We start from the raw sequence: 15,653 nt of genomic DNA, 5'->3' as shown, positions 1-15,653 counted from the left end.
AACTTCTGTCGCCTACCTGCTAAGCTTTCAGATCGGTATGTGTGCCGTTTCTGTGGTTTACGTCCGGCTATGAGAGACATTCTACTGTCAAATGCGTAACGCTTCGAGTACGTGTCTGCACATGAACAATATTGAAAACAAGGCTAACCCACACATTTTACTGAGCCTGGGGCGATATAATATGTTTGTAAAACAGCAGTTCACTCTGGTATTAATCCTAGAACAATGCTCTCGGCAGTGCTTGAAATGGAAAAATAGATGCCAGATTGGGCGCCATTTTTCCCATTTGAGCAGGGAATAACTCTCCTGGTGGGTTGCACACATTTGGGCTTTATTTGCCTTTGTGTGTGCGTAAAGTTTGTGAATACGCTACCGCCTGTGAAGACGTGCCGTCAGTCATTAAAAGCGCAAAAGTGCCACCTAACTGACTTGCTTCATGCTGCTGACCTGCCCCAGAGTTTTTGGACCAATGTGGTCATGAGGGGCAGGACCGTTATTCATTAGGTCGACCCTGGGCAGCGCGCGCTGCTCTGCGAGGCATGCTGTATTCAGGTATGGACTTGAAGCTCCGCCCATCTCCTGCCCATCTTATCAATTGACTCCTGTTACTGTCCTTTTATAAGTTTTGCTTTTGATTCATGAACAGGCTCAGTAGTCCCTCCTTGGTATCTTGTCTGCATTTGTAACCTCCCATCAGGACTGGACTTTTTACTTGTGTTGTTGCAAGGTCTGCTTTATCTAGTCTGTGACCACTATTTTCTTTAATGACGCAGCACTGCCTCTTTAAAGCAGGCTTTAGCGTGGCAAACCCCCCCCCCTTTTTTATCAGCGTGCTATGCTCCTTCTGTTTTACCTGGCGGACTGCACACACCACATCCAGGACGCTGCCCGTGATGAATAATGGCGGGCGCTTCTTGTTTTAATTTCAGTGCGCTATGCGTGCTTTCACTTTAATTATTTTTCTTGTCCGTTTGTCGTACAGCCACGCCATCATTTTCGTAGGACGACTTTGCATTAGTGTTGTTTAGTTGGCTGCAACACTCACCATCAGGGTTGGATTGAGATTAAAAATCAGCCCGGGCATGCTAAAAAAAAGTGGCCCACATTTGCATATTGCCTTTCCGCAAAACACTGCTTTGGCGAAATTTTATTAAAAAGAAAAGGGGTTTAAAAAAAAATAAAAAAAGCACGTATAAGTTTACACTGGTGAAACACACCTGAAAACAAGTTTTTCTGCTCAGGCTCCCCGCTCTATCTGAATACATTAATGGGGCCGGCCCAGTGATAGAAAGGTAGTGATACCTCTGCCTGTTAATAAAAGGGAGGTAATGGAGCCCATCTACCTCCAGAAAGGCTACTCAGACACCCACTGGGCCGCTGGCTGCATACGAACACAGACACCGCCCAAATCGGCCCCCAGACTGCTCAAAAAAGTAGCCCACAGCTGGAACTAGACGCCGGCCCCTCGGGCATTGCCCAAGTGCCCATGTTACCAATCCGACCCTGCTCACCATGTGAAATACTGGAAGCGTTGCATTGTACTTTCATTTATACACCACTTCATTCCCTTCAGGTTGCATCGAAGCACATGATTTCTAATTGTCTCCTTTACGTCTAGATTAAAACGTATGCTGCACATGAAACAAACTTGTCAAAACAGCCCCCTCATGCTGTTTCTGGCTCTCTCCACGGCAGCCTAGTGGTCCTGCTCTGGGGGTCTGGTGGGTGGGGTGTCTTTGTATAGGCAGCAGCCTGGCCGGCTTCACTCCCTCGCTGTGAATAAAAAGCATTTGCAATGCAATAGGTCTCGCATTTTCGAAACTTTGACTGATTGGTATTGTAAATGACAATGCATTTTATTATTGAAGGATTTTTAAACACATAAATAAAAAGCATTGTCATTTACAATGCCAATATCTCAAAATCTCGCAAATGCGAGACCTATTGCATTGCAAGTGCATGTTTTTTTGTTATGATTGGTCCCGCCATGGCTTGGGCGGGGCCGCTAAGAACGCTCACTCCGCTCGGGATATAGAGGAAGGCCGAGCAGAATGCTGCTGCCTGGAGTGCTTGCTGGAGAACAGCCAGGTTAGATGATGGGCAGGCGTGGTCTGTGGGTGTGTAGAACAATCCAGACCTTTAGGGAGAGCTGTTATTGAAGGGAAATGTGAGGCGAGCGATCCTCCATATCCCTGGAGGATCCCCAATCTTGCTTTAACTTGCCAGGGCTATGCAGGAGCGTGAGAGGAGATTCATAGCTAAAATGTTGACAGATTGCCTATACGTGACATTTCCGAGGCTTCAAGGTACTTATGAGGGATAGTCTACTACCAAATGTGTGATACTTAGATAGAGTGACACTATCCCATGTGTAAACCCAAGTAATAAAGTTTAAAAATTCGCTAAAATATTAGTAACACTCTGTGTGGTAGCATACTGTAAATTACAGACAGCACATTTTCCAATGTAATGGCCACTAAATTTTCAAAAACAGCTTTAATGATAACCCTATGTAGCGTGCAAACGATAATACGTGTAAATCTAGTTTCACTGAATATTTCATTTGTGCTTGTTTTGATCTTACTAAAATGCATGTCTCTTCACACTTCAAAATTATTATAAAATGTGCTTCACTTGTGCTTTTCAAATGTTTTGACAAAATTGTGTTCATGTATTTACATTTTGTTGTGTTAGGGAAACTATGGCATTTTACAGCCTTTGCTTTCCCACTCATTGTATCAAGCAAGAGTTTTCCAGAGTTCACCTAAGAAAATCCTCTAACTTTTCAGTTTGAAAAAGAAAACAAACATCAAACTGTCTTTTAAGAAAATACGCAGCGATTTGCCATAAGGCTATTACATGTGACCTCTGTCTTTGAACGTGCAGCAAATGTGTCTAGAAAGAATTTTTTTTTTAAGGCATCTTTATTCTTCTACACCTTCTGAATTCCAGCATGATTATTTTGAAGGTGCCGCAGGGCCTATGCTGTAATTACAAATGTAGGCATACACACAGATGTACTTGCAGCCAATCCCTTAAGAAGAAAATTACCAAAGTGGGGAAAATGCTGCATCTGCCACAGGTCGCACAGTGCATTACTATGCCACTGCTGTGCTAAATCGCTTGCAATCAACATGCTGCTGCCGGGGTCGTGCTGGGAGGCAGTCCCTCTCACCTCACACCAAGGGCTTCTGCTCTTTAAGTAAGTTCTGTCCAGCAGCGACAAGGGGGTCCTCTGACAGGTGTGTCATAGCAGAAAAACAAGACGGAAGGAACTGCAGGCCTCATGACAATGGTACCCCCTCTGAGGCAGCGGTTTACAATACAGTCAGCTGAGCGCAGCCCGGCTCCCGAGGTGATAGCAGTTCTGAGCTGTAGGCTGCTAAAATAAATTATATCAATGTTGTTTACTCAAGTCAATAAATTAACACAGACTTGATGGAGCGGCCACATAAGAGCGTAGGTGGTGTCAAGTCATTAAAAATGCACTGATTAATGTGTTTTAGTGCAGTGATGCAGTCCACCACACTAAAATGCATTTGTCTAACGCCTGTTACGTGGTACTTGGCAGGACTGGAGAGTTAGATTTAGCTGTGTAGTGCAACACTACGGTAAAGGGGGTGTGACACTATGGTGGAATTTTTAAAAAGAATTGAGGACCTGGGTAAGTCCTCAAAAACAGGTGGAAGTACTTGGTTAAGAACTTCAGGGTATACCTGGCTGTCTGAGAGTCAAGCTCGGCTTGTTGGCTTGCCTAGCAGTTTGCTGCTCCTCTGCTGAGCCTGAGAGTCTGTGTGTGCCCAGTAATTTCCAGGGGACAAAAACAACGGTTAGATATCTCTGATGGATACTATCTTGCTAGAGATAGGTACACATGGCTGGAAAAGAAGGGGCAACCCCTAATTGTACGGAAACTTACACTGTATTCCTTTTGTTTCAGAGGCAAAGGAACAAGCCCGCTTGGCACAAATAAAAATTGTGGAGCAATACTGCATGTACCAGACATGCAATGGGGCACCACCGTGCTGGTGAATAATGGCAATGTGGGGAATTTGCCTACAATCAGCTCGTCCCCAGATGGTTGGGCCTCTTCACCCTCATAACCATATACACCCCAACCCTGGTAATTCCTGGAAAAGACCTGTCTGAGTTGTTCAAATATCCGCTACAGAAGAAAACAACTCTATTGCATCAGGGTAAAAAAAAAAAGAACTGCTGATTATTTTGGCTGGGCTCAGTAAAAGGAGATTCCGGAAGAATTTAGACTGTTTTCTGAAACTCAGAACGCTCCATACCCTTCTTCACCCTGCAAACAAAGGCGAACGCCCGCTAGTTACAAATAGCCAGGTGGGAATTGATGAAGATTTTCAACAATACTGAGCTCGGCCTAAATGCTATCATGGAAGAACTTAGAGCCATCCGCCTTATGGCACATTGGTATGTGCTGGACTTGTTGATCGCAATGGAGGGTGAGGTTTGTGCCTAGAGCGATGTGTCCTGCTGTACTTTTATCCCTGGAGATCATATTGGCACTAGGATGCTAACTCTTGCCATCCAAGCATTGAATCGTCTACGAGCTGACATGAAAAAGGAGGGAGAGGCCACTGAGCAGGACTGGTTTATTAATTTGTTTCCAAGCTCCCCCGGTGGGTGACTAGACTGTGTATGTTATTGCTCCCGATTGTAATTTTTGTGCTGTTTTTGTGTGGTTTCTCAACAAGTGGGAAGTTCCTGCTGTAAAAACGCAGACCTCAAGTTTGGTAGAAATCAAGTAACTAGGGAGGTAGTAACAGACACACTAAGAACACACCAAACCACAAATAATGTGACTGTCATGAAGTGTGGGGCAATTGATGGTGTTGAATATTCAACTAGAGGAGGGAATGTTAATATTGAAAAGTACGATGTCAATGTATGCCATGATATATGTACGTTATCGAATCAACCTGATATGACCTCCCCATCAACCCAGTGTCAGAAATACATGGTCAGGTAGGCCCTTCGACCTAGGTCCAAAGCAACTGATCGACATATCACAGGTGGGGTAACATGTAACCCTTAGACAAATGCGCAAACAGGAAATCCCAGATCGATCCCACAGATTGGCAATGAAACCAATCAATCACTCAGCATTTGTAAAGCGCACTCTGTCACCCCTAGGGGTATCTGGGCGCTGTGTCTCTGTTGAAGAGCCAGGTCTTGAGTTTCTTTCTGAAGTCTGCCAGCGAGGGGGCGATACGGAGCTGGAGGGGGAGGTCATTCCAGGTCTTGGCTGTGATGAAGGAGCGGCCACTGCTGCAGGTGTGGTGGATGCGGGGGTGTGCGAGGCCGAGTGAAGAGAAGCATAGGTGTCTGGCTGTTTGGTGGAAGTTCAGTCGATGGTTGAGGTAGGCAGGTCCTAGGTTGTGGAGGGCTTTGTAGGCGTACGTGACGATCTTGAACTGGCATCTTTTCTGGATTGGGGAGCCAGTGGAGGTCTCTGAGGTGGGGAGCGATGTGGGTTTGTTTGGAGAGGTCCAGGGTGAGTCTGGCAACAGCATTCTGTATAGTCTGGAGTCCTCTTAGGAGGTGGATGGGGATGCCAGTGTAGAGGGCGTTGCTATAGTCGAGGAGGCTGGTGACGAGGGCCTGAGAGAATGTCTTTCTGATGTTGGTTGGGATCTATCTGAAGATTCTGGGGGCATGCAAAGTGTGTGAAAGCAGGAGGAGAGTCAGTTGGCTGTCTCGGATGATGCTGAGGTTACATGCATGGTCGGTCGGTGTGGGTCCGAGTTCTGCAGGCCACCACGTGTGGTCCCATGCAGAGGTGTTCTTCCCGAAGATCAGTTCTTTAGTTTTGTCGGAGTTGAGTTGGAGGCAGTTGTCTTTTATCCATTTGGCTACGTTGGTCATGGCATTGCAGAAGTTGGTTTTGGCGTTGGCGGGGTCCTCGGTGAGCAAAACGGTCAGTTGGGTATTGTCTGCGTAGGATATTTTTGCCATCACCACAATGTTCTTAGTAGATTGGCCCCAATAAAACACTTTTGGCCGGAGGGCCGTATGCTCTCAAAACACCATAAAGTCAGGTGCCACACTAAGTTAGGAACACTCAGCCAATCAAAACACAGCATGCACTCTACACTCAGTGATCACGTACCCACTGGGCCCACATTGAGTCCACACAAGGTCGAGACCAGTTTATGGCCAAGATTTCTGTCTGTAAAGGAATGTACAAATTGCTTTAGGACACTTTATGTAAGTTATAAAAAGAAGGCCGAAACCAATGTACTTTGAGACAGTCTTCTGAACACAACTCTGTTTCTTGTTTTCCCGGCCGTTGTGTTTAATTCAATGTCAATGTCAAGGTACTTATAGAGCGCACTGTCACCAGACGGACACCTTGCGGTGTCGCCTTTGCGGTTTCCTGGCGCTGATACTCATACCACTAGGGAACCCCTCCTGGCTTTCCCTGTGAGGTGTCCACTCCTGGGCACCCCCAGGGTGAAGCCAGGCATCCTTAGTGCTGTTGGGGCCGGTGTGGAGGCTAAGCAAGCTATTGCCCAGAGTTGCAGCGTGGGGCCCGTGATTAGAATAGGCACCGAGGCAAGAATAGACAGGTCCGAGGAAATTGAGCCCGAGCCCCGCCGAGGTGGGAATTGAACCTTGGTCCCTGGCCAGAACTCTGCTTCAGGGTCTGCCGCTCTAACCATTGAGCCACACTCCTCCACTCCTCCTTGATTGAACCAACTGTTCCTGTTTTGCCAAACGCCTCTTCTATTAAATATTTTCAAGATAAATTCATATTTGAGCAACAAGGTGTTTGACACCAAACACTATTATTTTCAGTAAGGCCATTATGTAGCTGGGTAAATTGCAATGAACAGTGCCCAGTACATACCTTTAAAATGTCTTTCTGATCACTTGCAATTTCTAGCAATGGAAGTAGACATCACTGGGGCATATCTGCTCATGCAGTTGTGCCCTCACATGTACTATACTGCACCCTGCCATAGGACTCTACAGGCCTGCTGTAGGGGTGGCGTACATATAGTACACATAGTGCACTTTGGCATTGCACACAGGGAGTGGGAAAAGTCATGTTTTCAGAACGGTCAGCATCATTTCACACCTTCTGCAATGGCAGTCTGCATGCAGTTTGTGTGTGGGTAACTTTAGGAGGCATAATATATGCTGCCGCCCTTAGGGACACTCTTTAGTACCCATGTCCAGTATACCAGGGGTACCTTTTACCAGGGAGTAACAGGAGTGCTAAAGTCCTTGTCAATTGGGTTACAATTAACATTTGTAAAGTTTTAGGGACAGAGCACTGGCACTGGGGCCTGGTTAGTAGGGACCCAGTGCACTTCCAATTAAAATCATCAGTACCAGTGGGTGAAAAATGTGGGGGACCATGCCAAAAATAGGCACTTTCTTACACAATCCCCTCCACCCCCAAATGAAAGAGGATGAGACTAACCCTTCCCCAGAAAGTCTTTATTGTCTAAGTTGAAGGACCCGAAAAGGCCATCTGCATTGCCATGTTCAATCCCATGTCTGTGTTCCACTATAAAGTCCATTCCCTGTAGGGAGATGGACAACCTCAACAGTTTGGCGTGTTCACCTTTCATGCACCTGAAAGGCCTGTGGTCTATTTGAACAAGGAAATGAGTACCAAAGAGGCAGGTTCTTAGCTTCTTCAGTGACCAGACCACAGGAAAGGCTTCCCTCTCTATGGCACCCCAATGTTGTTCTCTGAGGAGTAACCCCCTGCTAATAAAAGCAAAAGGCTGGTCCTGGCCATCATTGTTGGTCTGGGATAGGACATCCCCTATCCCATGCTCAGAGGCATCAGTCTGCACAATGAACTGCTTCGAGAAATCTGAAGCTTTTAGAATGGGTGCTGAACACATTGCTTCTTTCAGCTCATTATCCAGTTAACTTTATTTGACTGCTTCTTGGAGGTCAATTATGTGAGGGTTGCCACAATAGTACCATACCCCTTCACAAATCTCCTTTAGTACACAGTCAAGCCAAGGAATGCTCTGACTTGAGTCTGGGTTGTTGGAGCCTCTCTGTCCAGAATAGTCTGGATCTTGGGTTGTTAGGGTTGAACTTGGCCTCCACCTACAAAGTGGCCCAAGTATACAACTGAACCCTGTCCTGTCTGGCACTTGTTGGCCTTGATAGTGAGACCTGCCTTCTGCAGAGAATCAAGTACCTTTCCAAGGTAGATCAGGTGATAATGCCAAGGGGAGCTATAGACAGCAATATCATCTAGATATGCGGCACAAAAAGACTCCAGCCCAGCCAGGACTTTGTTTACCAGCCCCTGGAAGGTTGCAGAGGCATTATTTAGTCAAAATAATCACAGTAATCTGGTAATGTCCATTTGGGGTCGAGAATGCAGATTTTTCTTTGGCTCCTGGGATGAGACTAATTTGCCAGTACCCTGATATTAAGTCAAAGGCACTGAAAAACTTTGCTGCACCCAACCTGTCTATCAGTTAATCCGCCCTTGGAATAGGGCGTGCATCAGTCTTTGTGACTGCATTGAGACCCCCTTAGTTCACACAAAATCTCAGCTCTGGTTTACTTCCATTAACATGAGGTTTGGGGACTAAGACCACCGGGCTGTCCCAGCATCTTGCTGACTTCAACTCTGATGCTTTCCTTAACTTGGTCAGACTGCCTGTACAATTTATTTTTGACAGGAAGGTTGTCCCCAGTGTTCACAACATGTGTGCACCAGGTTGTCTGACCAGGGATTAGGGAAAATAGCTCAGCATACTGCCCTAGGGCTTGCCTGCAGTCAGTTTGCTGTTGGGCAGTGAGGGTGTATGACATGACAACTCCTTCTACATACCTATCTTTAGGGATGTTAGAGAGGAGGTCAGGGAGAGGTTCACTCTCTTCTTCCTGATCCTCATCAGTGACCATGAGCATGACCACATCAGCCCTGCTATAGAAACGTTTAAGTCGATTCACATAGATGACCCTCTGGGAGCTTCTGGAAGTGCCAAGGTCCACCTAGTAGGTGACTTCCCCTTTTTTCTTAAGGATAGGGTAGGGTCCACTCCATTTGTCCTGGAGGGCCCTGGTGCCACAGTCTCCAAAATCAATACATTTTGCCCTGGTTGAAAATCAACCAGCACCGCCTTTTGGTCACACCATTGCTTCTGGAGCTCTTGGCTTACTTCAAGGTTCTGATTTGTTTTTTCGATGTACTTCGCCATCTTTGAATGAAGGCCAAGTGCATAGTCCACTATGTCCAGCTTTGGCTCTTTGAGAGGCTTCTCCCAGCCTTTCCTCACCAGACTTAGAGGACCTCTAACAGGATGGCCAAAGAGAAGCTCAAAGGAACTAGAGGCCACTCCTTTATGTGGTACCTCTCTGTATGCAAAAATCAGGCATGGTAACAGGACATCTCCTTCTGAGCTTTTCAGGGAGCTCCATAATCATACCTTTCATGATCTTGTTAAACTGTTCAACAAGGTCATTGGTTTCTGGATAATATGTTGTGGTGAACTTATAAGTCACCCCACACCCAGTTAACATTGCTTTAAGGTAAGCAGACATTAAGTTACTACCTCTGTCTGAAACCATCTCCTTAGGGAATCCCACTCTAGTAAAAAATCTTAAGAGGGCCCTGGTAACTGCTAGGAGCAGTGACAATCTTATGGGGAATAGCCTCAGGATACCTGGTGGCATGATCCACTACCACTATAATAAACCTGTTGCCTGAAGCTTTTTGAGGGTCAAGGGGACCAACAATGTCGACCTCTTGCCTCTCAAAGGGAACAACAACCATTAGAAGTGGAATTAAGGAGGCCTTTGGTTGGGGGCGGAGCTTAGCTCGCAGCGAAGATGGCTGCTTGAGCCCTGAGCTTCGGCAAGCGGCATACCAATCCTTCAATTATCCGGCCCCACACGCCTTGAGACTGCAGCCAGCGCGGAGACTTTGACGCCGTGCTCAGAGTGCGACCCGGCGGCGCGACTCCTGCGCCGGTGTGCGCTGAAAGTACTGTGCGGCGGGCGGCGGCTCTGGAGGCGGAGCTGGGCCGCTGATCCCCGACCTCGGGTGCGCGCACAGACGGACATGCGTCGCTGTGCGTGCGGCCTGCGGTACTGCGAGGATGCGGTCCGTTCCTGATTACCCCAGCTTTCGCAGCCCAGGTTCGGGAGTGGCACGGCATAGTGTCGCCTGCAGTGCAGCCCAAGCCACGGAGGTGAGGGGAGGGGCGATTTCGACAGCGGGCTCCCCCAATGCATGCAGAAACTCGGGCCGCGAAAGGCCTAAATCGTAGAAGTTGCGATCGCCATTGACAGGCACGACGCGGCGGATGGGGCTGTACCCGCAGAGACTTAATTCTGGAGGCCATATATGGGGGCAAGGCGTGAACACGCTTGAGCGGCAGACGGCGGTGATTTCATTGCAGGAGGTTCCCAGCCGCAGGTTGCCCGGCTTAAACGCGGTGAAGACGGCAGTGGACTGCAGTGTGGTGGCACACACTAGAGCGCTATCTGGAGGTTCGCGCCAGCCAGAGGGAGCAGCTGCGCGGTGAGCGCCTTGGGTGCTGGAGTGTAGGCCTGAGGCCGCAGCTGGGACCACGCTGGGGCGCTGGCCGCAGTAAGTTGCGAGGTGTGCAGTGAGCAGTGGCCTGGAATGCAGCCCTCAGTCGACATCCTGGGGAAGAGGATAGAGTGCAGTATCTGTCGCAGTGCTGCTGAATAGCGGGCTGCGAGGTGCGGGGAGCTGGCGTGAGACAACGTGGCGACCTCCCCCCGCCTCCCCCTTGCCCGATACATTTGTCTCTAACTCAGAGGCGCGGTGAAGGAAAAGAGTCGCTATGCGCATGGCGGAACGGTGGGCCTGATTTGGGAAGCCGAGCGGAGACACCAGCGGAGGGGACTGCTGGCGACGGCGATACTCCTGAAATTGGAGCTGGGTCCCAGGTAAAGAGCCCGGCTGGAGAGTCTCCAGGTGGGATACTTCGCACAAAGGTGTGCCTTGGTTGGCACTGCTAGCTGACTTTTGGGTCGTGGTGTACGAAGCTACGCGGCGGCAGTACCCACGATGGGTAAGTCCGACAAGTCCCAATCTAAACTGACATTTGAGCAGAAGCGCCCCAAAACTCAGGTCCCGGCGGAGGGGGCGGCCGGTGGCACCCCTGTCCCGCTGGAAGAAGAACAGGCTATCCGGGGCCTGCTGCTTTCCATGGAGAGAGGACTGCAAAACGGTATCACCTCCTTGGGCGCCAAGATTGACGCTCTCTCCTACAGGATGGATCGTATGGGGGAGCGCATTGATAAGCATGCGGAGCGACTGGACCAGTCGGACCAACGCCTTGCGGAAGTTGAAGAGGCTCAGACTTCGTTGGATTCGGACCAAAAGAAACTTGGGCGACTTATGCAGGTGTTGCAGGATAAAACAGAGGACCTTGAGGCGCGTACGCTTCGGTGCAACTTGCGTATTACAGGCCTGCCGGAGACGACGTCAACTGGCAGAATGGAGTGTTTTGTGGAGTCGCTTCTGGTAGAACTGCTTGGTAAAGACGTGTTTTCAGGGATGTTTGTAGTGGAGAGAGCGCACAGATCCCTGGGACCCAGGCCCCCTCCGGGAGCGCCACCGCGCCCGATTATAGCGAAATTGTTGAACTACTGGGACAGGGACGCAGCCCTTCGTGTGGTGCGTGAGAAGAAGACTTTGGTGTATGAAGGGTCGACCATCTCGCTCTATCTGGATTTCACTGCCAGAGTACAGGAGGCCAGGCGGCAGTTTGCCCTGGCTAAAAAACAATTGCGGGAACTGGGGCTGGACTACGCGATGCTGTACCCGGCCAAGTTGCGAGTCAACAGGCAAGGGAAATCTCACATCTTCCTGGATCCTAAGACTCCAGAAAGCGTTGAAAGACTGGAATAAGGAGCAGAAGCGGAGCCCAGAGAGGCAGCTGCCGGGGGGAGTAGTGGATGGCTCGTTGGAGGATCAGGACTGACCCTGGCTGACCGGCAAGACTGCGTCGCATTTATTGGGTACACAGCAGCCTGGAGTGGGTTAAAGTATTGGGGGAGTGGATGGGGTGGGATGCAAAGAGGTAGGAATGGAAAGCTGCTCACTAATAGGCTGCTGGGCTGTGGGCCCGTGGAGCGTTCACAGACTGTACCTGGTGTAGGGAGCTTTGGCCCATGGGACTTATCCCGGCGGGCAACATATCCTGTTAGGGGCGGCGGGAGGGGTACTTGGGCTGGTCACGCAGTTGGGGATTACGTGGTGTGCGGAGTGGTACGGTGTGATGTGGTCATGGTATGGTGTGGGGGCAGACATTCGCTTGCTGCGCTTGGGGGTCGCACTTGGGTACTAGGTGATAACCCGTTATAGACTAAGAACTGAGCGACCTCCGCCCGCGAGTGAATACCACAACTTGGGGGGTTAATTTGTTTGGGGCAGGGTGGCGGGAGGTGTGGGTAGTCCCTACAGGGGACACGGCAGGGCCGAGTTGCGGGGGGTCTGCTGTGGGTGGGGGGAGGGTGGTGGGTTCCATTTTGCATTTTATGAGGTTCGACTGTCGTTATACTATGTGGTGCATCCTACAGCATACATGTTGCATGCGGCACTCAGAGGTAGACGCTATGCGTTTCAGATGGAATAGCAATGCCTAGTAACACAGCTACACGCGGGCGCTTGATTCTGTTAGAGTGCTGACCTGGAACGTCAGAGGCCTGAATGACCATCGGAAGCTACGCAAAGTCCTGCACTACCTTAATAGGCATGCTATAGATATAGCCTTCTTACAGGAAACGCATCTCCCTAACCATAGTCCCATGCTGCGCTCTAGAGGGTTGGAGGGTCGTGCGCATGCAGCTGGTTTCACCACCCACGCCAGGGGGGTGATGACTTGGATCAACCCTAAGTCGGACTACAGGTCGCACTTGCTAGCTGCGGACGATGGAGGCAGGTTTGTGCTCTCGCGCTGTCAAGGCAGAGAACTGGACTTATTGTTGGTTAATGCCTATGGCCCAAACTGTGACTGCCCGGAATTTTATGCAGCGCTGGCAGAAACGGTGAGGGAATGCGGGGTGCAGCATATGCTGTGGGGAAGAGACTTTAACATGGTCCTAAACCCTGAGCTTGACAGATCTGGAGGCCCGGCTAGAACGCAGTCAGCAGCAGTTAAAGTTATCGGACGGGAAATGCTCTGTATGGCTCTTGCTGATGTGTGGAGAACGCTTAATCCTACTCTGGGGGCTTCACGCACTACTCTTCCTATCACAACTTACCCATGCGCATAGATTACTGGCTCGCATCAACGTCTCTTATCCCACAAGTCCGGGCATGCCAGGTGCTGCCGCGCACACTCTCTGATCATTCCCCCATATTGCTGATCTTGGCAACACCCAGAAAGTCCATCCCACCATTCCTGTGGCGGTTCCCCCCATATTCACTGCTAGACCCCCTTTTTAAGGAAGAACTAGCTGAGGCGATCACGTTGTTCTTCGAAACCAATATGGGCTCAGTGGACTGCTTTCAGACGATCTGGGAAACATTTAAGGTTTATATTAGAGGGGAGGCAATGGCCAAACATTCCGGAGTGCTGCGTGATATCCGGCAGAGACTTTCGACACTGGAGTGCAAGTTGGGGGACTTGGAGTCTCGGCAGCAGTCAGAGGCGTCAGTAGACACCACAGAGGAGCTGAAGGTTCTGTTGGCGGAATATCATGAGGCTGCAGATGCGGAAGTGCTGCACCTGGAGAAGTACGCCACGGCCAGAGTATATGGGGAGGGCGACAGGCCTGGATCGGTACTTGCTAATATACTAAAAGCCTGGAGGGGTAGAGCCGCTATCACCAAGATTCGATCGAAGGAAGGAGTGCTCTTAACGGAAGAGGCCGACATTGCGGCACGTTTTCAGTCGTATTACGCTACTCTTTACGCTTCCCAACAAACCGATATGGAAGAGAGCATTCAAGACTATCTGGATTACATTAAGTTGCCTTTCCTCGCTAATGCGCATAGGGAATTTCTGGCCCTCCCCATAGAGAAAGATGAAATCCTTGAGGCACTGGCGGGCATGAAGGTGCATAGCGCCCCGGGGGCGGATGGCCTTACGGTTGCCTTTTACAGAACCTTCATAGACCTGCTACTCCCACATATATCGGCACTGTTTGATGATATGTGTGATAAGGGGCACATGCCACAGTCTATGAGAGAGGCTATTTTAGTGGCGATCCTCAAGCCAGGTAAGGCGCCGGAGGAATGCAATTCTTATAGACCGCTGTCGCTGCTGAATGTCGATACCAAACTTTTTGCGAAAGTCTTAGCCACGCGCCTGGCCCTGCTCACTTCGGAGCTAATTGCCCCGGAACAGGCGGGGTTTGTGCCCGGCAGAAACCTCATGTATAATTTGAGAACAGTGTTTGGCACTATGCAGCATGTACGTAGGGACACGCGGGCTCTTGCAGTCTTCCTGGACATGGAGAAGGCCTTTGATTCGGTAGAATGGCCATTCATGCGACAGGTTCTGACAAGAATGGGACTGGGCCCAGTCTTCCTGCAAATGGTTGGGGTGCTGTATGGGGGACCCACTGTGAGGATACGACTGGGCGACCTGGTTACGGATGCTATTCTCATCTCGAGGGGAACGCGTCAGGGTTGCCCTCTGTCGCCTATACTGTACGCCCTGGTGGCGGAGCCTTTGGCGTGCGCCCTTCGGGAATACCACAGCCTCAGAGGAGTAAGCTTCCCTACATACAAGATCGTGGTCTTCACATATGCAGACGATACCCTGCTGTATGTCAGGGACCCGGAGAATAACTTAGCGCCGGTGCTGTGGGAGGTGGTGCATTTTGGGGCGCTCTCTGGCCTGAAGGTCAACTGGACTAAGTCCATCGCTTTTCCGTTAACCCCGATCACTACCCCATTGGAGATGGAGTATCCGCTCCAGTGGTCGGACGACTCGGTCAGATACCTGGGGATTCAACTGCATATGGACTCCGAGGTGGTGCTCTCTGAGAACTACGGCAGGGCCATTGATAAACTTGAAGATGATGTGGAGACCTGGATCAGACTACCCCTGTCACTGGTGGGTCGGATATCCATTATGAAGATGGTGGTACTTCCCAGATTTTTATTCCTCTTTACTAACATCCCTATTGTGCTGTCGAGCGCCTTTTTCGCTAGGCTTACTAAATCCCTGTTGCGGCTGGCATGGGCGGGTAAGCACGCACGTGTTAGTTGGCGCGTCTTGACGTTGCCTTATTATCTGGGCGGCCTGGGGGCGCCTGATCTGGAGCTGTACTACAGGATTGCACAAGACGCCCAGGCGCACAGCTGGATTCATGGCGATGAATCAGTCCCATATCTAAAGTTAGAGAAACTGTTTGCTGCACCACTCCCGCTTCCCGCGGTTATTTCTGAGGCGCCGGACCGTAGAACGGGATTCCTAGACTCACTAAACTCAACCCGGCATGCATGGAATATCATATTGCAGCAAACAGCGGGGGCATTATTATACTCCCCAGCAATGCCACTCGACTGGGCGGTCTGGTTGTCCCCCTGCAGGGATAGCGGGGTGGTGCGGTCCCTTCGGGAGCTGGGTATACACTCGATGGGGGACCTGTTTTCGGACGGCGTCGCTAAGACATGGTATGAGGTCGCTGCCACAGTGGACAGCACCACA

The sequence above is a fragment of the Triturus cristatus genome, chromosome 2_2 (genome assembly GCF_964204655.1).
Source record: "Triturus cristatus chromosome 2_2, aTriCri1.1, whole genome shotgun sequence".
Classification (NCBI taxonomy): Eukaryota; Metazoa; Chordata; class Amphibia; order Caudata; family Salamandridae; genus Triturus; species Triturus cristatus.
Note: the sequence above shows the minus strand (reverse complement) of the source record.